General features: G+C 50.0%; 1 protein-coding gene and 3 long non-coding RNA genes across 53 annotated transcripts in view; 3 read left to right on the forward strand and 1 right to left on the reverse strand.

Annotated features, from left to right (window-relative positions):
* Positions 1–26333, forward strand: part of DLGAP4 (DLG associated protein 4) — a 259162-nt gene that overhangs the window by 187669 nt on the left and 45160 nt on the right. For 4 of the 50 annotated variants that reach the window (XM_028827260.2, XM_077948376.1, XM_028827257.2 and 1 more), the window contains exon 2: positions 1948–2050. The gene's annotated coding sequence lies outside the window, so the exon portion shown is untranslated. 50 annotated transcript variants of the gene reach the window in all.
* On the forward strand, positions 808–16362 carry LOC144332141 (uncharacterized). Its single transcript, XR_013399915.1, has 2 exons — positions 808–975; positions 13426–16362. It is a non-coding gene; the product is annotated as an uncharacterized LOC144332141 (long non-coding RNA).
* On the reverse strand, positions 6654–8405 carry LOC144332135 (uncharacterized). Its single transcript, XR_013399909.1, has 3 exons — positions 8216–8405; positions 7083–7514; positions 6654–6707 (listed from the first exon to the last, which is right to left on the reverse strand). It is a non-coding gene; the product is annotated as an uncharacterized LOC144332135 (long non-coding RNA).
* On the forward strand, positions 20903–25796 carry LOC144332152 (uncharacterized). Its single transcript, XR_013399926.1, has 3 exons — positions 20903–22659; positions 22778–24485; positions 25620–25796. It is a non-coding gene; the product is annotated as an uncharacterized LOC144332152 (long non-coding RNA).

Here is a 26333-nt window from a genome sequence, read left to right on the forward strand (position 1 = left end):
AGGGTTGTCATGACGATCAAATGAAACATCTGTAGACATGCTTTGTGAACTGTCAGCTTGTCTTTAAACAGCCCCATCGAGGGAGAGGAGCTTGCCCAAGGGTAAACAGCTGGCTCGCTCCTGCCAGAGCTGGGACAGGGATCCAGGCCTAGGACACTACAGTCCAAGGCTCTTTAACCTCCTCCCCACTGCCTCCTGGTTATTAGGGAATGCACCTGCCCTTCCAATAGAGCAGGGAGACGGCTGTTTCTTAATTCAGGCCCCAATCCTGCTTGCTCTTTGTTAGTCCGTTTGTAAAGATAGGTGGGCGTGCCCATCGGGATGTCTGTGCTGGGGGACAGTTGGATTTTCCATGTTCCATCCCATTGTTGTTTAAGGGTGGGCCCTGCTTGGACAGTGGCACTTGGAATAAAGTCACTTTGTAGTTGTGAGCCGTGGCTGCTTTTCCTGCTTCCCCTGTAGAGGAGGGGAACAAAGGCCTCAGCTGAGAGAGGCTCTGCAGAGAGCTGGGGTTTTCTGTCAAGGAGCTTAGGATGTTCTAGAACTTTGGTGCAGAGAATGAGATCAGCTGTTCAAGCGCCTTGTCTTACAGATGAAGAGATGAGGCCAGAAGGACCAAGGACCCACAGAGGGTTGAGCCAGGACTTCTGGGTCCTGTTCCATGGCACTGCCTCTGAAGAAGTCACTGTCATGCTGTTATCACCTGCCCCTGGTGTATAATGACAATCTCTAACATCCTTTGACCTTTTTACTGTGTGCCCTGTGCTTGGTGCTTTACTTCAGCTACTTGCAGTGGGAAAGAAGAAGGGCTTGGTCCCTGGCCTGGAAGTGAGGGGTGCAGGATCCCAGTCCCCACATCTCACCCACTTTTAGGGATGTCACTTTCCTTTGGGCTTCAGCTTCCTAATCCATAAAATGGTAATAACATTCCTAATCCTAAGACTGATTCTGAAATCATGGAATCCCTCAAGAATTGTGTGAGCAGCGGCTCACTCCTGTAATCCCAGCACTTTGGGAGGCCAAGGCAGGCGGGTCACTTGACCTCAGGAGTTCGAGACCAGCTTGGGCAACAGGGCAAAACCCTGTTGCTCCAAAAAATACAAAAATTAGCTGGGTATGGTGGCATGCACTTGTATTCCCAGCTACCTGGAGGAGGCTGAGGCAGGAGGATCGCTTGAATCCAGAAGGTCAGGAGGTTGAGACTGCAGTGAGCTGAGATCGTGCCACCGCACTCCAGCCTGGGTAACAAAATGAGACCGTCGACCGGGCGCAGTGACTCACGCCTGTAATCCCAACACTTTGGGAGGCTGAGGCGGGCGGATCACTGGAGGTCAGGAGTTCGACATCAGCCTGACCAACATGGTGAAACCCTGCCTCTACTAAAAATACAAAAATTAGCCGGGCGTAGTGGCACACACCTGTAATCCCAGCTACTTGGGAGGCTGATGCAGGAGAATCATTTGAACCTGGGAGGCGAAGGTTGCAGCGAGCTGAGATTGGGCCATTGCACTCCAGCATGGGTGACAAAAGCAAAACTCCGTCAAAAAAAAAAAAAGAAAAAAAACTGTTCCAGAGAGTAGAAACTCTGGGTTTCAGAACCACAAATGCCTGGTTTTAATCAGTCTCCATCATTCACTGTGTTTGTAATCTTGGGCAAATTATTTCTTTGAGCTTCAGTTTTCTTATCTGGACTCAAGATTTATACCACAGGATTATGATGAGGATTAAATGAGATTATGTATTTTTTTAAATCTAGTACACAGTAGGCACTTAGTAAATGTGAACTTTCCCTTCGCAAAAACATCTGGGTGACTTTTCTCTTTGTAGGAACTAGACAGAAGCCCAGTCTCTCCCTCCCCCCACGCCCTGTGGTTGAGGTTCAGGCAACTAGGAAAGCACCTGTGACTATTCTAATAGTAATAGGAGTGATCTTCTTATTTCTCCCAGGCTGTGTGAGGCATTGTGTAATCAGCCAGGCTCTTTCCCGACCATTGTTCTCCACCAACAGGCCTGGAAGTCAGAAGCCAGTGGAGTTCTCCCTGTTTCACAGGTGAATGAAAAATAGGGGGCCCAGAGAGAGACAAGGACCTGCTCAGGGGCCCACAGCCACAGCAGTGTCAGGCAGGCTTGGAGCCCCGGCCTCTTCTCCACAGCCCACAGATTTATGGGTTCTGCCTGTTACCGTACCCCCTCAGGCCACCTTCCCTGGGTCTGTTCCCATCTGTTCTGGGAGGAGGGTTTTCTTGACATTTCCCCAGTCTCTGAGCTCATCTTGAATTTAAAAGGAGGCTATCTGGAGGCTGGGTGGGGACTGAGTCACCACCTCCCCTGGCTTTCTCATCCTGAGCAGCAACCAGACACACCCAGAGGACCACTGCTGGAGACCTGCGGGTTGTAAACGCCACACAAGCTTTCTTCCGAGAAGCTCAGATGGGCTCTTGGGGACAAGCTGCAGTTGTGGTTCCGTATGTATTTCTTCCTTCCCCTAGCCACTTTGAGAAGTTGTTGCCTGTCCTTTCCTGCTTCAGCCTTTATTAATGCTGTCCTCTTCTCCTGTAGTACCCTCTCTTCCCCTAGAGGCCCACACTGTCAAATGCCACCTTTCCCAGGAAGTCTCTCCTTGCTGGCTCTGGAGTCCCACCAGGACTCCTGAGTATGCTTAAGGTATGACCTTGGCAGATCACGTCACCTTTCTGTGCCTCAGTTTTCTCATATATAAAATTCAGGTTTCTTGTCTTTATAAAGCTCCATCCCTAGACACACTCATCTGTCAGATATGGGGGCAGGAATCAAATGCCCCTAGGTTTTTAAACCAGCCCTCTAGAGGATGCTGGTGCTGAGAGCCTGTCAGCTACGACCTGGGAAAAGCTGAACTGAGAGGATCCTGGGTTTGTATGACAGCCTGGCTTGTTGCTGTGTGACCTTGGATTAGTCAGCTTTCTGTGCCTCAGTTTTCTTCCCTGTCAGATTGGGATGGAAATGAGAACTCATGTAGTAAAAGCCCCTCGAGAAATGGCTGTCATCACCATCATCAGCTTTGTTTTGCATGGGGATTGGTGGTTTTCAGAAGTAAATCACCCTTCCCCTACTTGGTCCTGGCAGCAGGCACTGTCAAGTCAGACTGGGCCAGGGTGCGGGCTGTGGAATTGAACAAATTGAACACCTGAGCAGGAATGAAATCTAGTCCTTACAGGAATGTAATGAGGTTGATGAAGTGTGTGGTATAAATCTCTCTCAGGTTCCCAGATTTCCCAGACCTAACTGTGGCTGCCTTTCCTCACTCAACCTGTGCTGGAATCAGCTGTGTTAATAGATAGACCCACCCATTCTTAGAAACCAAGGCTACCTTAAAGAGAGATACAAGCTACATTCTAGAGCTAAAACATGGCTGTTGTTCCACAGCACGGAAGCAGGCCCAGGGACGGGGAGGGATGGCTAGGATCCCAGAGCAAGACTAGAGCCACAGCTCTGCCTCCCTGCCCCGGGCTCCCTCGTCTCTGTACATCGCTGGCCTAGATCCCCAGGTGGAGAACTGGAGCCCTGAGGTCTGGTTTGGCCAGTGAACAGTTTCCTCACAGGACAGAAGCAAGAGAAGTGGTCCCTAGTGGTCAAAGCGAACTCGTCCTGGAGCTGAATGAGGCTTGGAAAACTCCTCCTTTTCTGGGCCCTGCCTTCCTAGCCCTGGGCCAGGCTCTGAGAGGATGGGGATTCATAGACAGACAAGGCCTCTCTGCCCTGAGGAACTTATGGTCTGACAAGAAGACAAGCCTGCAATTATGAGAGACTGTGTGACAGTCTGTAATTAAGTGTCTGCTGAGGAAAAGCATTGTCTGAGAAAGAAGAAGTAAGCATGAGCCAGAGGAAACAAGAGCCCTTTGAGGGGGGCTGGATTTGCAGAGGCAGAGGGTGGTGCTGACATTCCAGGGAGGCGGAGGTGGCAGAGGGCATAGCTGGATAAGTTTGCATTTAGGGAAACAGTGAGTGTGCTAGTTTTGCTGAGGCATCAGGGCTCTGGCTGGAAAATCTGGGCGAAGCCAGGAGGTTGTAGGCAGTGTTAAACAGCTGAAAAACAGAGGCACCGGGGAGCCATGGAAGGTTTTAGAGCAGAGGTAGCACAACTGGAGGACTTTTTCCAGAAGATGAATTAGGCTGGATAAATTGGAATGAAAAAAAATGACAACAGGGAGGAGGCTTTGCAGGCGTCCAGATGACACAAGAGGGCGAGGTTTGGGTGGGGCCCGTGGGAGTAGGAAGAGCCAGTTGGGGTAGCAGAGAATGCTTGTGTTCCCTTAGGAAAGCCTGGCCATCACCCTGATGGGCCAGAAGGGAAAATGTTGGGTGTTGCTGGTTTGGGGCAGGATGTAGCAGTCTGAGCACATTTCTTGTGCACCTGCTGTTTGCCTGGCTCTGCGCCAGGGGCTCCACAAGGGGGCTCATGAAATGTGTACAACAAGCCAGAGGCGGTGGACTTACCATCCCTGTTTTGGAGATAAGGAAAAGGTAGCTCAGACCCAAGGCCAATTGTCTCCAAACCGTGGCTCTTCCCACAGCTCAGCTCTGCTTCTTGGAAAGGGAACTCCTGCTTTTAGGGTCCAAGGGAGCTGAGCCTTCTTGTCCTTTAATTAGGAGCAAGCACATTTATCCTAAAAGCCCACAAATCCTGCTTTCTAAGGATCCTGAAGGTCAGGGTGCCAGTTTAGAATTCCTTCAAGGTGGAAGAGTCAGAGGAGCTAGGGACCCTCACACCAGCAGTTTTACATACTGGACTGTGAGAAGCTTCCGGAGTTGTGCCGTGTGTATGTCCAGCACAATATTAGGCATGTCCACCACTGAGCCCGTTGGAATTCTCAGCTAGCCACCACCAGAGAGGGGCCCAGCCGCAGTAATCAGTCACCCACAAAGGCAGGAAGGGACTTGCCTCCAAGGTGCCTCGCGCAGGAGAGCCAAGTGACAGAGCCTAGGACCCATTTCTCAGGCTGCAGCCAGGAATCCCCAGTGGACAGAGGGAAAGGGAAGGGGACTAGTGCTTACAGAGTGGCTACCATGGGAGGCAGCAATGGTTGGTCCCAGTGTACAGCCAGGAGATTGATGGCTTGGCCGGGGTCTCCCAGCCAGTCATTCTCCTCTGTATGCAGCCCACACTCCTCTGAACACAAATTTGGTCATGAGGCAGAGCAACCACATGACAGGCACAGCCTCCAGGCGCCCCTCACCCCGCTGCTCCCTTGCCTCCAGCAGACCCCAGCATCTATATACCAGTTTGCTTTGGCAGATACTCTCTGAGCCCAGCGGTATGCAGGGTACAATTGTAACTGTAACCGTGTTCTTCATACCATAATCTGGACAAAGGTTTTGAGGAGAGATTTTTGTGCTCCTTTGGAACAGAGATGGCCTGAGAAATGCTATTTGGACTTTGGAGCAGTGGACTAGAGGGACGTATGCCATCCCTTTCCATTGTAGTAATTCATTTGATGACCATCTAGAGCCAGGTGCTTTCTCGTAATTTTGCTCATTCTCACGTATATTCTTTTTGTTTTGTTTTCAGCACGTTGGTTCTGGATCTTTAATATTTGTTTAGCCTGTTTTGATTTGCAGAGTACTTTTATATACATTATCTCCGTAGATCTTTATCCAGCTTTGGGAAGTATTACTATTCTTGTCATCCTTGTTTTTCAGAAGAGGAAACTGAGGTTCACTGGTAGAAAGAGGCTTGACCAAGGTCACTGTGGCTGAGCTACTTATTCAATAGATATTTATTAAGTGCTGCTCTGTGCCCGGCAGTGAGCTGACCCTGGGGAAACACTGACAGTCAGAGCTGCCTTAGAGACTTAGTTTCTGACTCCCAGAGTCTGCAGCAGCAGCAGCACTGAGATCTAGCCAGGATCCACCACCAGGCTTCTAACCTGCATCCTGGGCCCTCTCCACTTCAGGTCCGTGTAGTTTGGGCCTGTGGCTTAGGTCTAGACTGTTGGAGCCTGTAAGCCCTCAGCCTGGAGCATCACGGTGTAAAGCAAGCCAAGGCATAAGTCTCTGCAAACTGAACTTCCAAAGTAACAAAAGAGGCCAGGCATGGTGGCTCATGCCTGTAATCCCAGCACTTTGAGAGGCTGAGGTGGGCGGATCACCTGAGGTCAGGAGTTTGAGACCAACCTGGCCAACATGGCAAAACCCCATCTCTACTAAAAATACAAAAATTAGTTAAGCGTGGTGGTACATGCCTGTAATCCCAGCTACTTGGGAGGCTGAGGTGGGAGAATCGCTTGAACCCGGGAGGTGGAGGTTGCAATGAGTCGAGATCACGCCATTGCCCTCCAGCCTGGGCAACAGAGCAAGACTCTGTCTCAAAAAAAAAAAAAAAAAAGTAACAAAAGAGGTCTTCAGGCCGGGCGCGGTGGCTCAAGCCTGTAATCCCAGCACTTTGGGAGGCTGAGACGGGCGGATCACGAGGTCAGGAGATCGAGACCATCCTGGCGAACACGGTGAAACCCCGTCTCTACTAAAAAAAAATACAAAAAAAAAAAAAAACTAGCCGGGCGAGGCGGTGGGCGCCTGTAGTCCCAGCTACTCGGGAGGCTGAGGCAGGAGAATGGCGTAAACCCGGGGGGCGGAGCTTGCAGTGAGCTGAGATCCGGCCACTGCACTCCAGCCCGGGCGACAGAGCCAGACTCCGTCTCAAAAAAAAAAAAAAAAGAGGTCTTCAGTAATGGCTTAATTATTAACAGGGTGAAGAAGGGCCTCTCAGCAGAAGGCCATCTGCTCCTTCTCCCTGGGGGGATGTCGCCCAAGGGCTGCTCTACCTAAGATCCTGGTGTGAGTGTTCTGGAGCCTCCAAATATTTAATTACACTGCACAGGTGTGGAACTCTGTGGCCATGTGCTGAGCTTGGGACCCTCCCCACCACCTTTAATATTAAATGAGATGAAATAAAGTAAGGTCCTAGGATAGCAGGTCTGGAAAGGACTCTGGCCCAGCCCCTTCCTTTCCCATGAGTTGGAACCAAACCTCGGAGGGAAGGAACTTGCCAGGATCCCATATTGAGAGACATTCCTTCCCCTTCCCTTCCCTTCCCTTATCAGTTTCACTTAATTTCCTCTCCTTCCTGATAGGAACTCTCATCCCAGCTGTACCTGTTCAACATTCAAAGCCGCCTTCAAATCTTCCCTATGCCTCAAAGTCAAGTTTTCCCTCAGTCTTCCCTGACACTCTCCTCCACACCCCAGAGCCCCACAGTGTCCAGTCTGTCTCAGTCTACTTTCAGAGGCTGACTGCCTGTTCTACAAGGCTAGACCAGCAGCCCTTGAGGAGACATTTCAAAATCTGGGTGCCTGGGTCCTGCCTCCCCTCCCAACCCAGGGAGTCTGATGCCTGAGATTTAGGAAGAGTCATCTCTGGATACATTTTGCTGAAGGGTTTTTTTTGTGTGTAAAAGTTACATTTTTACTGAAAAAGCAATACTTGTATGTTGGTTAAAAAAAATTCAAACTTGGTTAAAAAAAATAATGAAAAATTAGTCCCTGTCCTACCCAGACACCTAATCACTGTGACCAGTCTTGAGGTTTCCTTACAGAAATACTCAGCATCCACGTGCAGCTATTGTCAGTAACATCCCTTTTTGTTACTTAAACAGTGGCATATTCTCTCTCTGCTTTTCTATACCTTGCATTTTTCATGTAAGTCTCTGTTGCAGGTTATTCTTGGTGGGCACGTACAGGTTCGTGGCCACCTTTGCTCCTGAGCGTGTGACTTTCCATTGACACATAGACCACCAGTTGTTTGTCCTCTACTTAAGGATGTTTAGCTTGTTCTCAGTCTTGCTGCTGTAAACAGTGCTGCAGTAAACACCCTTTCCTATGTGTCTCCATGCACGAGTGCATGTGTAGCTGTTGGAGCCATTCCTGCACATGGAATTGCTCTTTCAAGAGTCTGTGCACTTAAAATTTGTCATATATTTTTTAATTGCCTTCTTTTTCATTCTGAAAATGTGTGTATTTTAAAAGGCACCCCGCCTTCACCCCCAGATTCAAATTTGTTTCTTCCATGAGCTCCTCTTGTGTTGCACCTGTTTGGCAACGGCGGGGCCAGTGAGCTCATTCAAATATTTACTGACCTTGCTGGGCATGGTGGCTCACGCCTGTAATCCCAGCACTTTGAGAGGCCAAGGCAGGCAGATCACAAGGTCAGGAGTTTGAGACCAGCCTGGCCAATATGGTGAAACCCTGTCTCTACTAAAAATACAAAAATTAGCCAGGCGTGGTGGTAGGTGTCTGCAGTCCCAGATACTCAGGAGGCTGAGGCAGGAGAATCACTTGAACCCGGGAGGCAGAGGTTTCAGTGAGCTGAGATTGTGCCACTGCACTCCAGGCTGGGTGACAGAGCAAGACTCCATCTCCAAAAAAAAAAAAAAATCCTCCTGAATCCCAGTGCTGGCTTGGCAGCTATACCCCTGCCCTTCACTGAACCTCAGTTTTCCTCGTCTGAATGGTTGGGAGACTCATTCCTGCCTTTCTCATGTTCCTGGGCTATTTGGTAAACCAGCCAGTGGGAAGATGTCGTGAAATGTATTACAGTGGTCTTAGCTAGACAGAGTGGGCATGCCAGGGTCAGCAGAGATTCCGAAGTCTAGACCAGCTCCCCGGTGAGCCGTTGTCAGTCCTAGCAGATGGCCAGGTCAGCCCTCTGGCTAGAAATTTTAGGGCAGCTAGTGGTAGGTGTCTCCTCTTGCTGTGCTGAGATGGGGTCAAGATCACACTTAGGCTTTTGTTGAAAGAACATATAAGATGAGAGGGAAAAAAAAAAAAGATTATACTTAGGGGCCTCCTGAATTTGCTCTGCCCTAGGTTGCTGGGACCTCTAGGACCTGTGCAGACTAAAGGAACTCAGTTGGTAGATCCAAGAGAGGTGGTCAGGGAGACCAGGAGCATGTCTACACTGCTAGCAGGCTTTTGCCTCCTCCCCCAAGGCAACAGGATGGCCCAAAAAAGCACCCCCCAGCGGATCATCTTTGCAACTCCTGTTTTAGCTCCAGTGGCAGCAGGGATGAGGAAGGTGAAGTTCTATCATTTTTTTTCTAGTTTGAAGTGACATTTAAAATCACTAGCCTAGGGGCCAGGCGTGGTGGCGCATGCCTGTTATCCCTGCACTTTGGGAAGCCAAGACGGGTGGATCACTTGAGCTCAGGAGTTCAAGACCAGCCTGGGCAACATAGTGAAACCCCGTCTCTATAAAAAATACAAAAAGTAGCTGGGTGTGGTGGTGCACACCTGTACTCTTAGCTACTTGTGGGGCTGAGGCGAAAGGATTGCTTGAGCCCAGGAGGTCAAGGCTGCAGTGAGCTGTTTGTGCCACTGCACTCCAGCCTGGGTGACAAAGCAAGACCCTGTCTCAAAAAAAAAATCACTAGCTCAGTTCCTCCCTCTTATTTTATCAGCGAGAAAACTGCAGCCTGGAGAACTTGAGGGTCTCCTCCCAAGTCTCCCAGTGAACTTGACAGGTCTCAGCTCACTTCCGCTCAGATTAGAAGCCAGGCATTTGACTCTCCTAGTCCTTAACTCTAAACATCTTTCCCAAATTGTTCCGGTCGTAAAGTTTCACTTCGGGGTTAAAAACCAAAGTGAAAGAAAAACAGCAAAGCAGGAAGCAGCCGCTTCAGACCCAGTCCAGGCTGAGGGGAGGCTCTGAGGGACCCAGGCCCTGGTGGCTTCATGAGGAGGGGAGCCGGCCTTTTCCCTACCCACTCCCACCCTTGCTCTGGGAGCCTGACTGGGGCAGGGACTGGGTGGGGCCCCGCAGGGAGAGGCGCCAGGCTACAGACAGAGAGTGGCGTCCTGGCCTGGCCCACTGCTGTCTGGGAGACAGCCAGTAGGACGGGTTCCCTAGTGAAGTCAGCCCCATGTAGGTGTGGTCCCAGCCGGGTTCCAGGTAGGCCTTTTAAACTCCGTCCTTCCGGGGCAGAGCTGAGCTGGAGCTGGGCCTCTGTCAGCTTGGGAAAGAAGTCCTGGCTTCCCAAACCCAGCTTTCACAGAGCATTTCACTCTCCCTGAAGGTAAGAGCCAGCGCCCTGTCTTTACCATGAAAACTCTTAAACTTTTGGTCACTGTGGGCACTTACCTCCTATAGTTTCTTTTTGGGACCAAGATGACTTGAAAGCCAAAGGATGGGGGAGCTGGAACTGCTGGCTTCTCACCTCTTTATGTCACTGAGTTGATGGGTGGCCTCAGGCAAGACCCTTCCCTTCTCTGGCCTGCAGATTCCTCCTTCGTTTATCAGCAGGAGGGAGCTCCTTCTGTCTCTTCTATTAAGTTGAATTTGGTTCCTGGAAGCTGGTGAGAGAGTATCGTAACACCCACTTTGGTTGGCCTGTGTATTTCAGATATTAACTGTTACCTGATTAGCTGGGGTCTCAAGTTCCTATTTCCTGTGCTTTTACTAAGGAAATTCTCAGACTTATCAATGCAAATATGGTATCAATTTTGTCGCTAGACCAAATATGATTTTTTTAAAATAGAGATATCCCACTATGCCACCCAGGCTGGTCTCAAACTCCTGGGCCCAAGCAATCTGCCTGCCTTGGCCTCCCAAAGTGCTAGGATTACAGGTGTGAGCTACCATGCCTGGCCAGCAAATATTTTTATGTACCTCTCTTCTCCCTTGCACAGTCACAGGGTCCCTAAGTACAGAGGTGGAGTCCAGTCTCTAAGGGCACCCACTGAGCATACAGTAGGTGATCAGGAAATCCACACCCCAAAGGTCATATGTACCCATAGTTAAGAGCATCTCTGTGGAGTTGGGCTGCTGGGGTTCAGTTCTTGGGCTGCTAGTTAGAGCCGTGAGACCTTGGACAAGGTACTTAACCTCTCTGGGCTTGTTTCTTCACCTGCAAAATAGAGATGCTAATAATACCTGATTGTAGTCCAGCATGAGGACAAGAGAAATGTGTGCACAGCACTAAGCACAGTGCCTAGTACAGAGGAAGCATTTAAAAAGTAATAGCTGCTGCTGTTACTGATATCCAGGGGGAAAGAAAAGACTTGAAATAGCCAAAAACTGTCCATGTCCCATGCCTGGAAAGATGTAGATGGATTGGGTGGGCTGCTTGGAGTGGAGTCAGTTATTTGATGGCTGTTTATCAAGTGCAGGGCTCTCATGGGGGAAGGTGGCCTGGGTAGGGGAGAGGCGAATGCCCTGAGTGAGGGAAGGGGAAGAAGGGCAGGCTGTCCAGGGTTCAGGACACCCAAGATCAGGCTGGAGAATCTACCCAGGGCTGTCAGAATCTGCCAGGTATGTGGAGCTAGAGTTTTGTCTGCAGGATCATCACTCCATCTGGGCAGTTTCCTACTGGGGACTGTGATGAGGACCTGTTACTGACTGCAGAGAATACGTTTGATAGTTCTAGCCTCTCCTGGAACTTTCTTGCTTTCCCACGCTTCCTGACGTGGCTGTTGCCCTGCACAGGGGTGCGGTAATAGGAGTTGTCTGCCTGCCTGTGGAGTGCACACCAAGGTCGGGTGGGGAAGAGGGGCCTTGTCTGGTATCACCCAGTAAAGGTAGGGCTGCCACCGTTGCTGCTGTCCCAGCAGTTTCTTTAAGAGAGGCACATGCAGCAGTGTGTGGGAATGGTGGGGGGTGCAGGGCAGGGATTGGGCTCCTCCCTCCTTCCCACCCCACCTCCACTTCTCTTTCCAAACAATCAGCCATTCATTTACTTGAGTGCCAAGTGCTGTGCCAGGAGCCAGGGAGAGACTAGGGAACAAGATTGACTTCCCTCCAGCTTGGAGTCCCCACCCAAGCAGGTAACAAATAATCAAGATACTATCTAATCTGTTTGTGATGAGAGCCCTAAAAGAAACAAATAGGTGCTGAGAGATTGGGGAAGGCATCTCAGGGAAGGTGACTAGGGGATGGGAAGGAGGCAGTCAGGGGCTGACTGGGAGGTGTCACTGCCCTAAAGTGGGGGTATCTTGAGGGAACAGGAGAGGTAGGGGTTACATCTGGAGCAGTCTCAAGGTCAGGCAGGACCCTGGGGGTCTCGGTGAACCTAAAGAGGTGTGATAATGAATGTACTGCAAGTGAATATGTTTCTTCCCTTTTCTTTCTTTTTTTTGAGCGTTTGAGACGGAGTCCTGCTCTGTCGCCCAGGCTGGAATGTAGTGGCATGATCTCGGCTCACTGCAACCTCGCCTGCCGGGTTCAAGTGATTCCCCTGCCTCAGCCTCCTGAGTAGCTGGGATTACAGTGCCTGCTACCATGCCTGGCTAATTTTTGTATTTTTAGTAGAGACGGGGTTTCATCCTGTTGGCCAGGCTGATCTCGAACTCCTGACCTCGTGATCTGCCTGTCTCGGCCTCCCAAAGTGCTGGGATTACAGGTATGGCCACTGCGTCTGGCTCTCCATACAATCTCTTACCCAATTCCTATCCAAGGTTCTATGATACACATCCATTACTGCCTTTGTACACCTCTGATCTTTATTTTCTATTTGAATTATTTTTCTTTTATTTATATTTGCTGAATTCCAGTAAATAGATTGTAGGCAGATTATTAATCAGCCCTTGCTCACAAATACAGTTAAAACAGAAAATTTTTTAAAATACTTAGTTTTAAATATTTTATTTGTGACTTTTAGGTTTGGAATGGCATGCGCCACCACGCCCAGCTAAAATCAAAGCAGTTTGATAACTGCTGGGACTCATTCTTCAGTGGGCCACTCACTCGTCCATTTTTAACACTGTGTTAATGACCATCTTAACCTTTTTGTTTTGTTTTGTTTTGTTTTGAGACAGAGTCTCACTCTGTCGCCCAGGCTAGAGTGCAGTGGCGCAATCTCGGCTCACTGCAACCTTCGCCTCTCGGGTTCAAGCAATTCTCGTGCCTCAGCCTCCCAAGTAGCTGAGATTACAGGTACCTGCCACCACACCGGATTAATTTTTGTATTTTTAGTAGAGACGGGGTTTCACCATGTTGGCCAGGCTGGTCTCAAACTCCTGACCTCAGGTGATCCGCCCGCCTCAGCCTCCGAAAGTGCTGGGATTACAGGCGTGAGCCACCATGCCCGGCCCTCACTAGCCCATTTTAAGGAGATATATTTGAAGGGCAGCTGAGGGGAATGCTCTGAATAATTAACTCTTATGGTAGTGATTAATTCTCCAAGATTTTTTTTTCTTTTTTCTTTTTTTTTTTTTTTTTTTTTTGAGGCAGTGTCTCTGTCCCCCAGCTTGGAGTACAGTGGCATGATTTCAGCTCCCTGCAACCTCCACCTCCTGGGTTCAAGCCTCCCAGGTAGCTGGAATTACAAACACCTGCCACCACACCAGGCTAATTTTTGTATTTTCAGTAGAGAGGGGTTTCACCATGTTAGCCAGGCTGGTCTTGAACTCCTGACCTCAAGTGATCCACCTGCCTCGGCCTCCCAAAGTGCTGGGATTACAGGCGTGAGCCACTGTGCCCGGGTAATTCTCCAAGTTAATGCACAATGCACATTTCAGCTTATGTGTGGCCTTATCCTGGCAGAATTGCTGAGGGACTGATCATCTGGGAGAGCCTCCTCTGCAGAGGTAGCCTTGGTTCCAAAGCCCCTGGTGGCCTGGTCACCGCCTCCTATCGAGGCAGGATAATGGGATGAGGAAGGCTGTGGATCTGATCACAGGACCCAGGCATAATTCCTTCATTAGCTATTTGCTCTAGGATTTAGGCCAAGTCCCTCCACCTGCCTCAGCCTCAGCTTCCTCTTCTGGGAAATGGGACAATACTTTCCAACATATTTATGACTCAGAGTCAGTGAGACAGATGATGGACTTCCCTTTGCAGTCTTGAGAATCCTAGCACAGTGTTTGGACACAGTTAAATGCAAGGAAAATAGGACTCCTGATCCCAATTTGTAGAAGTAGTGGAGACCCAGAGATATAGTGACTTGCCGAAGGTCATACAGCACTTCGCTGATAAAATTGGGCTGAAACCCAGCTACCCTCCACAAGTTGCTATTTAAGGTTTCTTGTTGGTCAGTCTTTCAAAGGACAGTAGACTTGAAATAGATGTTTGCTTTTCCATCTTACTGGATTACTGGATTTGAAACATTTCTCAAGAAGCTCCGGTGTTGATGGGCCTGTGAGGGAGGATAGAGGGTAAAGGTTTGGGTAGGGGATAAGGACAATAATTCTGTGTCATAGGACTGGAGTCCTAAATGACTTCCATGGTGATCATCTTGTCCAGGGACAGCAAATACCTTGCACTTGGCAATTACCCCTCATACTGGACCCATGGCAGACAGCATCAACCATAGCACTCCCATTGACCCCCGGATACAGCGTGAGGAACCTTCTCAACACAGGCAAAGCCAATCAACCAGAAGTAGCATGCCCAGTGGAACCTGTGCCCTCCCCAGTCTAGTGCAGTCCCCCACTTTTACGGATGGGTGGCAGTCCTGGGAGGGGGAAGGACTATGAAAGGCAAGTGATGTCACAGGTCTCTTTGTGAGAGCAGAAAGGAGTCTGGCAGGACAGTTTGAAGCCTTCGGAAGTATGTTTGCAAAAACATCGGGGCAGAGCAGCTCCCAGGGGGTAGGTGTTATCAAGGTAAAGTCTGTTTTCTCCAGATGTTTCTTGGGATGCTGGCTTGGCCTCAGTGTGTTTTGTGAGAGTGTACCATAGTCAGATTCCACCAACCAGAGCGGGAGGACAAACTTGTCTTTCTACAGCAGCTTCTAAGCTTTGTAGGAATGTATGTGTCAGTCTTGCCGAAGCAAGCTTGTATTTTTACTACTGTGAGACTGGATTCTGTGAAGGTTCCATTCTGGAGGTTGAAACCTGTGGGGTTTGCACTCAGTTAGCAGATAGAACACGACTCACTGTGTGATCCCGAGCAAATCCTTCAACCTCTCTGAGCCTCCTCCTTCCTTAGTAGCACAGGGGTGATGATGAAAACATCTCCTTGAGGGGATCAAATATAAGATGCAGAGGTTAGGACCTCAGATGGTGACTGGGCTACTGCAATAACCACCAATTCCTGAGCAGGTGAAAAACATCTGGCAACTATGATTATTAGCCACTAATATTCAGCCACTCCTCAGTGTGGCTGACCCCATGCCATTGTTGGGGCAGAGTTCTGTGGACAGGATGGGATGGTTGGTGACCTTCTGATTGGTAGGTGTTCTTTCAAAGAGATCTTCCCAGATGTTACCATGCTGTGCTTTCAGAGGTAGTTGAGAGGAAAATTGAATGGGGAGGGCTCTGTGGGCATGAGGGGGAACATATGGTCAAGACTTGTTCCAGCATCGCTGTCATCTGCTTGCTAAGTTGTTTCTTACTCTTCTCTACTTAGAGTCTTCAGAGTCTTCTAGGATGAGGGCTCTGCCAGCCTGTGTCATTTTTTCGGGTGAAATCAGAGGGTGGGGTTCTGCCTCCTAAGTGTCAGCAGGCATTCACCTGGGTACCTCTTTTGGGCCAGGAATGAAGGTCACAGGGATGCAACCCTGCCTTCAGGAGGCTCAGGGTCTTAAAGGGGGAAGCAGAAGAGTAAAGAGGTTTGTAAAAACAATGTGGTGGGCAAGGACCTGTGGTGTGCCTGAATGTGGGATATTGTTCAGTGAGGGAGCCAGGGCAGGGGCCTGGGAAGACTGTCAGGGAAGGCTTTTTGGCAGGAGTGATGCTGGAACTGAGATTAAAGGAGGAGGCAGAATCAGTGAGGAAGAAGAAGGTGTTCAGGCAGCACAGAGGCCTGGAAGCTGAGCATGGTGTGTTGGCATGAAGGGGGTGATAGAGAGAGGGGTGATTGACAAGGCAGAGAGGCCAGTGGTCTCTGCACTGAACTGTTAGAATGGTGCTACTACAGCATGGTGTGGAGGGGCTGGATGGTTGTGAGTGCTGGGCAGGGCAATGAACCTTCCCGAAATCAATCCTTGGAGAGGATGAGGCCCCTCATTTCTGCCCCAGGCCAGAAATCCTCAGCCTCTGGCGTGCAGAGTCCCGGGAGAGCCTGGGATTGGGCAACAGCTCCGTGGGCCCTTTGCTCAGGAGATGTGTAGGCTCCTCAGGCAATTGTAATGACAGTTCCTCACCTGCCAAGCCCTTTCCCACCTGTCTTAGGAAACTCACAGCAGTGCTAGGGCAGTGGACAGGGCAAGCCTCATTATTCTCATTTTATAGATGAGAGAAATTCAGACCCAGGAGCTTAAGTCACGCAGTGAATGAAGGCTGGTTCCAGGGATTCCTAACCTACTGGCAGTTTCTGTCATAGCAGGTATTTTGAAGGGGGCGGGGTAGCAAGTATCAGCTGATCTCATATTCTGCTGATGGATTCATCATCTCAGATGGGAGGTCTTGTGCAGCTAGACTTCCCAGATGAAGGTGTTTTACTTCCTGACTTTGCTGTCTGAAGCCCTGGTGTGTGTTCTCACAAAATCTCTTGTGTGGCTAGGCTGTGTGAACTTTCTCCTTTTGTATTTCGCTGTTTGTTGATAACAATTCTCCGGAGGTAGGGGGAAGAAAAGACCAGACACGGTGGCTCCCGCCTGTAATCCCAGCCCTTGGAAAACCAAGGTAGGATGATGGCCTGAGCCCAGGAGTTGGAGATCAGTCTGGGCAACATAGCGAGACCCTGTTTCTACAAAAAATAAAAATTAAAAAAATTAGTCAGGGGCGGTGGTACATACCTGTAGTCCTAGCTACTTGGGAGGCTGATGTGGGAGGATCACTTGAGCCCAGGAAGTTGAAGCTACAATGAACTATGATCACACCCTGTACTCCAGCCTGGGTGACAGAGTGAAACCCTGTCTCTAAACAAAAAGTTGACTGGGCACGGTAACTCACGCCTGTAATCCCAGCACTTCAGGAATCCTAGGTGGAAAAATTGCTTAAGCCCAGGAGTCCAAGTCCAGCCTGGGCAACATAGTAAGACCTCATCTCTACAAAAACTAAAAAAAATTAGCCAGGCATGGTGGTGCACACCTGTGGTTCCAGTTACCTGGGAGGCTGAGGTGAGAGGATTGCTTGAGTCCGGGATGCAGTGAGCCGTGATCACGCCACTGCACTCCAGCCTGGATGACAGAGTGAGACCCTGTCTCAAAAAAAAATGTTGAACTGTGAATGTCATGCACACAAGGATGATGTCTGATATCACATCCAGAACTGGACGTAAAGTAGGAGGGCAAAGAGCGTCTCAGGCCCAGTAGGAATCTTAAAGTTCACACCCATGGGGACTTCAGTTTCCTCCCTGGCATCCATCCTACCTGCATCTAGCCTGGCTGGCCGTTTTCTAGGCCCTTCCTCTGTCTTTGGCCAGCTCTGCTTCTTAGAAAACTCCTCTGTATAATTAGGAAAAATCTACTTCCCATTAACAGTCCCCATCTTCTTTTTCCCCTCTGATTGTAGTGTGACCTTCTGGGGCCACATGTGTATTTGACAGTCTTTTAAGATTTGAGGACAGTCATGCCCTTTTAAATTGTCTCTCTTCTCCAGGTGACCAGCCTAGCCTCTCCAAGCCATCCCTCACTTTACGCTAAGCACAATTTTTGGTGCATATGTGTCACATGCCCCATTTGTGACAAGTCCGTCCCAGACACACCAATCACTTGTTGAGTCAGTCCTGGGCTTTCTCATGCAACTCCATGTGACTGCCACAGTGCCCAGTCAGTGGAAGAGGCTTTTCATTGTCATATCTGCACATTCCTGTGGGTTTCTTGAAGACAAGGACTGCTCATTCTGGGTCCCTAGTGGCTGGCACTCTGCATGGCTTTCCCTCTGTAAATAAGCACTTGCTGGGATGGAGTTGAGACTTCTCCCTGTGTGGGTCACCTTCTGTCATCAGGCTCCAGTTTGACAATATCCCTTGCCTGGAGTTACCTATGATACCCTCAGTATTATCCAGAGTTCGGTGGGGACTGCGCCCTCTCTGGTCCTGTGACTTTCCTGTAACACTGCATCCTCAAACAGTGTCTGTGGTCTGCTGACATCACTAAGCCATTTTTCCACATATGCCGCTTTTCTTGTGTAATTGTGTTACTTGGGTTCCCAAACTCAGCGTCTTAATATAAGCTCTGAGGGGAAAAAAAAATCCCTCTCCTTTCCTGTGTCTCTGTCCCCAGGGCGTCCCTGGCACAGAGGCAGGCAGCATTACCTCTGCTGACCTGAAGTGAACTCATGGTTTTTCCCATTCAGTCCTGCACTATTCGTCTCATCCCGACTCTTGGCTGCCCAGGGATCTTGGCTCCTACTCCTGTCACCTGATATGCCACCTGCCACTCCAGGCCCAGTGAATGAGCTTGTTAACACTGCGTTTCTATTCTGGGATTCGCTTGGTCATTCAGAATGGTGAAAGAGGCCACAAATCGAGGTGTACAGGGCCTGGCAGTGTCTGGCTTTACTGGACACAGGGCCTATGACAGTTTGTGAAAGCCAGGCTTTTGTGACCTATCACCAGGGTTTGACATCAGCCCTCCAGAAGTGAGGGTAGTTGTTTTTGAGCCTCTTTCCAAGTAATACTTCCCAGGCTGGGCTCTGGGATCTTAGGGCTTTGGAAAGGTAGCAGCAAAGCTCTTATGATAGAGCCAGTATTTGAAAAGCCACATTTTGCGTTCTCTACCCTCAGTCCTTCACCAGACCAAACAGAGGCTGCACATGTCAAGTTTTTGCACTGTGCTGGAGCTGAGGCAGCTCTGAACTGGGCAGCTTCTGCTCACTAGCACCTGCTTCTAGTGGGTTGGTTTTTTGTTTTTTTGTTTTTGTTTTTGTTTTTTGAGACAGGGTCTCACTCCGTTGTTCAGGCTGGAGTGCAGTGGCGTGATCTTGGTTCACTGCAACCTCCTTCTCCCGGGTTCAAGTGATCCTCACACCTCAGCCTCCTGAGTAGCTGGGATTACTGGCATGAGACACCATGCCCGGCTAATTTTTGTATTTTTGATAGAGACGGGGTTTCACCATGTTGGCCAGGCTGGTCTCAAACTCCTGACCTCAAGTGATCCTCCCACCTCAGCCTCCGAAAGTGCTGAGATTACAGGCATGAGTCACCATGCCCGCCCAAGTTGGTTATAGCTTTGAGAAACAAGATTGTGATTTAGTAACAGTAGCTTGGGCGCTACCATCTCTTTAAAGCTTGGACTCCTAGGGATGATGGTAATAAGGTGTCCAGGGTGGGCTGGGGCAGGGGCCACTGCAGACTCTGCAGGTGGGTCTCTGAGGATAAATAAAATGATGTTTGTGACAGATTCCAATACAGAATGGGTGAGGAGTAGATGTTTCCTGACAGGCTGCTTACTGGATATGGTTGCAGTGGTGGTAGAAATGGTTTTTCAGAAACTACATGCTATTTGGATATACTGTTTGGAAGTCAGTGGTCGGGGCTAGAGGAGGTGGAGTTTAGCTATGGGAAGGTGCCTCCCTGAATGCCTGGAACTGTGTTCTCCGGGCTGGGGGGAAACCAGGAACATTCCCACACTCAGAGCCCCAGGCAAGGGTCCCTGCTCTGCTGCCAGATCCTCAGCGAGTGCATTTGCCTTCCTGGTCCTTTTTCATGTGTACTGTGAGAGAGTGAATGAGTCTGGTAGGTCCTAGAATACCATGTGGGAATTCTATACAGAGAAAAAAGGGGAAATGGAGCTGCTCTGAGGGACCTGGGGTGGGGTGAGAGTCCAAAGAGCCTTCCCCAGGCCCCCTTGGGAATCCCTAGAACCAGACTCAGTCACACTGGAGAAGTCCTGAGTGGCTGGGAACCCATGTCAGCAGTTCCAGTGTTCCTGGTGAGAGAGTCAGAGCATGTGGGGCCATGTGTCTGGGAGCAGGACCTGAAGGAGGACAGTGGACAGCAGCAGTCACAGGCAGGGTGGGTGCATTAGCCATGTGCTGGGGTTCTGCACCGGGGTCACCAGGCCCCTGTCCTCATGGTCAGCAAAGCCAGAGCTGCCACCCTCTAACCCACTCAGGAAATAGTCAAACCCTGCCTAAGGACCCCAGGAATAAAGGGCCCATTTAGGCCCTGACTGGGGAACTGGCCTGGCCAGGATCTCAGCCAGGCTCTGGCAGGTGGCACCTAACTCCCAGCCCTGGAGGGCGTGGCTAAAAAGCAGCTAAATGCACTGGTTCTGGGCGGAAAGCCTGGGCTCAGATTCTGGCTTTTCCACTTCCTGTCTGTGTAATCCTGGGCTACTCAGTTCTCTGAGCCTCAGGGGTTTTTTTGTTTGTTTTTTTTTATCCTTGAAATCAGAATGGTAAGCCTGGTGAAGAGTTGGTGAGCCGATATAGTTAAAGTGCTTCATGCTAGGCCAGTTCACGTCCAGCCCTCTGTCAGTGGGAGATGTCTGGGAGCTTCTGAAGTCTCCCAGCCAGCAGACAGCTTCCCACCCACTGAGGACCTGCCACCCTGGACTGTGGGTGTGCCTAGAGGCCCACTCTTGTGGCCCCAACATGTCAGGAAAAAAGCCCCTCATACACTTGACCCCAGTTGGGGAGTGAGCAGCTCTCCTAAAGGAGCAGCTGGGGGTCGGGTGGAGGCATTGCCCTGGCAACTGAGCAGGCCCTCTCAGGCCTCTGCTCCAGGCCCCTGAAGGAGGGTGGCTGTCTGCACTCTGGATATAGCTTTCCTGCCACCTGTGTCCTGGTGCCAAGAGCCTGAAACCAGACCTGGCCTTCCGGCCAAAAGGGACTTTCTCTGCTTTCACCCAGCCGGAACTGAGACACCGCTAGAAGTTCCTCCTGGCTTTCTCCACCTCAAGGTTCCCACCGGGCTAAGAGGAGGCTCTTATGGACAGGCTTCCTGGGGAGCAAGGGAGGGGGCTGGAGCCCTAGAAGGAGCAAGGAGGTCTGGGGCAGCTGCTGTAGCAGTCCATAGACTTGTGTGCCACAGGCCACTGCCGCTGCATGCGCACCTGCATTGTATTTCTTAAAATTATGAATTAACACCATTTGAAAATGCAGAGGAGTTTTTTTGCCAGTTGATTTTTTTTTCCACTGACTGTTTCTCAAATGATTTTTCTGTTGATATATAATAGATGTACATATTTTCAGGGTAGATGTGATATTGTAATATATCCATATAATGTGTAATGATCAAATAAGAGTAATTAGGATATCCATCACCTTAAACATTTTTCTATATGCTGGGAACATTCAAATTCTTTGGCTGGGCAAAGTGGCTCATGCCAGTAATCCCAGCACTTTTGGAGGCCAAGTCCAGAGGATTGCTTGAGTCCAGGAGTTTGAGACCAGCTTGGGAAACATAGTGAGTTCCCATCTCTACAAAAAAATTAAAAATGAACCAGGCATGGTGGTGCACACCTGTGGCCCCAGCTACTTGGGAGACTGAGGTGGGAGAATCATTTGAGCCCAGAGGTCAAGGCTGCAGTGAGCCCTGACAGAGTGAGACCCCGTCTCAAAAAAAAAAAAAAAAAACTCTGCTAATTTGAAATGTATATTTTAAAATCCAGATTTCTGGTACATTTGGCAGCTCTGACAATGCTGGGCCCTGGTCTCCTACATGGCAGCTGTGAGCCAGAAAGGGTTGATGCCCTGTACACATTTGAACTGTGACCCCCATTCAGGGACAACCCACTTAGTTTACAGCTGTGGAAACTAAGGCCCAGAAGGGACTCAGGCCCTGTGCAGAGTACACAGCCCACTATGGCGAGCACTGATTTTAGATCCTGGCAGCCTGGCCTTGCAGAGCAGAGCTTTCTGCACTGCCAGTCATAAGAGTAAAAAGCCTCTTCTCCCATCTATAAAGCATCAGTGATAATTACCACTCCTCTCAGAGCTGTGTCAGGATAAAGTAGCCCCTGGCCCGGGCCTCAGTAATGATTCTTTTAAATCTGTACAAATCCTACATCTTGCCCGGAAAGTGTTGCTGGAAGCACCACATGCTTTCTCTGCCCCCTTTCAGAAATGATTATTTTTCACACACTTGCCATTGCTCAGTGCTGAAGGTTTGTTGCAGTCTCATTCCCACAGCTTCACTGCCCAGCTGCAAGCAGATTTGCTCAAGGTTCTACCTCCCACCAGACTGTGCTCCTGTGTGTGGTGGGGCGTGATCTGAAGGAATTTCAAAGCCCTGGCCCTGGGCATTAGATCCAAACTAAAAGACCAGGAATAAATCATTCTGCTTCCCTGTGCCTCTGTTTACCCAGTTGTCAAATAGGGGTTTGTTCATTCATTCAGTAAGTATTTACTGAGCCCAACCATGTATTGAGCTTGCTACTGAGAAAGCACCATGATTATATGAGAGACTCAAGTTCCCCACCGTCAGGGACCTGTATCAGATACTCAGGTTCCCTGTCTGGTAGAGGAGAGAGACCAAAGACATGGGAGCTAATAAATGACCAGTGCTTGAATGAAACAAGCAGAGTCCTTAATGAAAGAATAACAGCTTTAGACGGGTGGTCAGGGAGGTCCTCGCTGAAGACATGCCACTTGAGCTGAACCTAAAATAATAATGAGAAGAAGCAGACATGCCAACATGAGGGTGAAGTTCGTTTCAGACAGGGCATGGCAGGTCTAAAGGCCCCACGTGGGAGCATACTTGGAGCGTTTGAGGAATTGCAAAAGGCTGGTGTGGCTGGAATGGAATGAGGGAGGGGCGGGTGGGCCAGTTCCTATTGTAGGCTGAGGCGAGCAATGTGGATTTTATTCTGCATGGAATGGGGAGCCTTTTTTTTTGAGATGGAGTTTCACTCTTGTTGCCCAGGCTGGAGTGTAGTGGCACAATCTCGGCTCACTGCACCCTCCACCTCCCAGGTTCAAGTGATTCACCTGTTTCAGCCCCCTGAGTAGCTGGGATTACAGGCATGTGCCACTACACCCAGCTAATTTTTTGTATTTTTAATAGAGACAGGGTTTCACCATGTTGGCCAGGCTGGTCTCAAACTCCTGACCTCAGGTGATCTGCCTGCCTCAGCCTCCCGAAGTGCTGAGATTACAGGTGTGAGCCACCTCACCCGGCCTGGAATGGGGAGCCTTTGAAAAGCTTTAGAAAAGGGGAGAAGCAGTCCAGTTTGAGCTTTTAAAAACTGTCGGGGTTCCAAGAGTGATTGTGGGTAAGATGGGCCATAGAGAAAACAGGGAGGCAAAAGACCAGGCCTGTGGGGGCAAGGAGAAGCTGGACTCTGTTAGCTGTGTTTTTGTGGTAGAGGGGTGAGGCTTTGCAGATGGAGGAGGGTGGAAGGAGGGGATAACTGAGTGCTCAGGGCCCCTCTCTGGGAGAGCAAGGCTGATGTGGAGGAGGAGAGGATTCAGATTCATTCTGGACACACTCAGCTTGAATGGCCTTGGCACTCCCTGGCAGAGCTGCCTAGTGCACTGGGACTCTCGAGATAGTAGGTGATACTCCCTCCTAACTGCTGTCAGTGTCTGTACACTGTAAAATCCTCTGCCCATGGGCCAGTCTGGAGGGACTTCATGAGAAATGGGATGTTACGGCAGGAAGAAGGTGCCTCTGTTCCCATTGCTGCTGAGAGCAGCCCCAGGAAGCTGACAGTCCTGAGAGGAGGCAGCCTTCCTTGGATCTCCTTGCCTCAATCCCTATCCTCCCTCCACCAGCTAAGGTACCTAAGTTAGACGTTTCGCCAAACCGTGCCCCACTCAGCATCTGTCTTCCCATGCTTTGGGCTGTCCTGCCCTGCTCCTTTGCTCACAGAGTATCCCTTCACCAGAAAGCTCTGTATTTCCTTGCCACTCAGTGACTCTGGCCACCCATCTAGACGCAGGCAACCTCAGTGTCTTCCAGAAAGGCCCCCAGATTGCCTCCCAGGAGGCAATCACTTTCTCCTTAATCCAGAAACCATGGTAACAAATTGGCATGGGCCCACCCCAAGATCCAAAAGTACCTCGTGCCTGTCAGCTCCTTGGCTCCTCCCCGGAGCACATTGAGTATCGCATCCTATTTTTAGGGGTAAAACAACTGCCATGTAAAAGGTAGTTAGTGCAGCAGAGGGGCCATCAGGTAGTGGTCAGCCTTCAGGCACCCTGGTTTCAGGCTGCAGCCTGAGCACTGCCTAGCTGGGAGGTGAGTGGAGGCAAATCTCCACCTCTCTGTAAAATGGGGCGTTTACATTTGAGAAATGGGAACCTCCCTCATACTGGTTTTGAGGATTCAGTCAGCTAAAGGATAGCTAAAGTAGATTCTCATTATTCACTGTAGGTCACAGAGTCATAGTGAATGCTAAACCATTGCTCTTCTGGGCAATACAGGGTCACTGCAAGCCTGTGGTCATAACGTTTCTACCAACCAACCAGTCAGTCCGTAACCTTGTGTTATGTGTATCTCTGTTGAAAGTTTTTTTTCTTTTTTTTTTTTTTTTTTTGAGACAGGGTCTCTTATTGCCCAGGCTAGAGTGTGCAGTGGTGCAATCTTGGCTCACTGCACCCTCTGCCTCCCAGGTTCAAGTGATTCTCCCACCTCAGCCTCCCAAATAGCTGGGACTACAGGCATCGACCACCACATCCAGCTAATTTTTGTATTTTCAGTAGAGACAGGGTTTTGCTACACTGGCCAGGCTGGTCTCCTGACCTCAAGTGATCCGCCCGCCTCGGCCTCCCAAAGTGCTGGGATGACAGGCGTGAGCCACCGCGCCTGGCCGAAAGATTCTTTACTTAATATAGTGTTGATTCATTAACATTGAACTCATGACTAGCAGCACTATGACTCATGCATGGATGAAGCGTACCTAACACTTTTCTCCATAAGGGACATCACAGCCTTGTTGCACTGAGAACACTGGGCAGTGCTTCAGCACTATGTGGGGGCCATTCTAAACAGTGAAGTCACCAACAGAAAGCCCACAAATGGGAAAAGTATAACACTAAATAGACCTGTGAAAGGATACTTGTTTACAGTATGAGAGCTGCAGTGAGAAGGTGGAGTGTCACCTTGTTCCACCTCAGCTGGGGATGTGTGCAGTGGGCACACGTCTGCGAGCCCCTTAAGTGTTGGTTTTGCAAGTAAATTCAAGTGAGTAGGTAATTTTGCACATATAGAATTAGTAAGTAGGATCAGCTGTATATGAAGCACTGCTCAGGCCTGGCCATGGTCAGCACTCAGTAAGCTCAGCTGTTAGCATCAGAATCATTACCGACGGGAGTGCATCCTGGCTTCTGGACCAGGCTCCAAGAACAGAGCTAGCTCCCTGAGCTTTGTGGCTTTGTCTTCACCAGCCTGACACCTTTTTAACTTCTTGGCTTCTGTGGATGTTGGGGTCTGAGGTAGATGCGGATCCTGGAGGCCCTGAATGCCCCCACTGAAGGGTTGGTTTGTTCCAAGTCTACAAACTGTTGAATGGTTTCAAACAGTGACATGATTGGATTCCTCAAATGGCTGGGGTGGAAGGAGGGACAGGAGGTCAGAAGGCCAGAGGGCATCTGTGGTAGTCTCAGGGAAGCTGGCTCCAGATCAGGGGGAGAAGATAAGGATGGGAGGGGCCTGGCTGTGAGGGGCGGAGGAGGATCTCCAGAAGGACTTGGGGAGGATGCTGCTGTGAGAGGGGCTGCCAGTCCCTCTTGCTGGAGTTTGAAAGTAAAGTTTGATGTTGCTAATTCTTTTTTTTTTTTTGAGATGGAGTCTTGCTCTGTCACCCAGGCTGGAGTGCAGTGGCGCAATCCTAGCTCACTGCAACCTTCGCCTCCTGGGTTCAAGCAATTCTCTTGCCTCAGCCTCCCTAGTAGCTGGAATTACAGGTCTGCACCACCATGCCCGACTGTTTTTTGTATTTTTAGTAGAGATGGGGTTACCCCATGTTGGCCAGGCTGGTCTCGATTTCCTGACCTCAGATGATCCACCCACCTCGGCCTCCCCAAACGCTGGGATTACAGGCATGAGCCCGTGCCCGGCCAGTGTTGCTAATTCTTAAGGCACAGTGAGGGAGGTGGCTCTCAGACTGAAACAGTGGGAAAGGAGAGGGTCACATGGACTGTCAACAGAGAAGGCAATCTGTCCCTGATCCTGACCTAGCTGCTTGGAATTCTCTTCCCAGCTGCTTCTGCCTTGGGCTGAAGAAACAGAGGAAAGGAGGGAGGGATTTGAGGCTGGGTGGGTGGGAGTCTTTTAGCTCTGTTTTTATCGTAGCACACAGATGAGTTGCCCAATTTAGCTGTGTGGTTTGACAAGTTACTTGCTGGCTGGGAGAGGGAGTGGGATCTTACCAGCCCTCAGCCCTCCCACTAATGAGCCTTTTCCCTAGCTTGGCAGTACCAGCAAAGGGAGTTAAGGAAGTCTGCCTGTCTCTGGGGTCAGCTTCATCCATTCATGGGGGCCTTGAGCCTGGCCCCACTGCCTTCGCTGTAAAGCCTGAGCCATGGCTTGCAGGTTGTCTGTGGCCCCATGGCATCTGTTCCTCTTGAGGAGTTCAGACCACCTCTCCTTTGCCC

The sequence above is a fragment of the Macaca mulatta genome, chromosome 10 (assembly GCF_049350105.2).
Source record: "Macaca mulatta isolate MMU2019108-1 chromosome 10, T2T-MMU8v2.0, whole genome shotgun sequence".
Lineage (NCBI taxonomy): Eukaryota > Metazoa > Chordata > Mammalia > Primates > Cercopithecidae > Macaca > Macaca mulatta.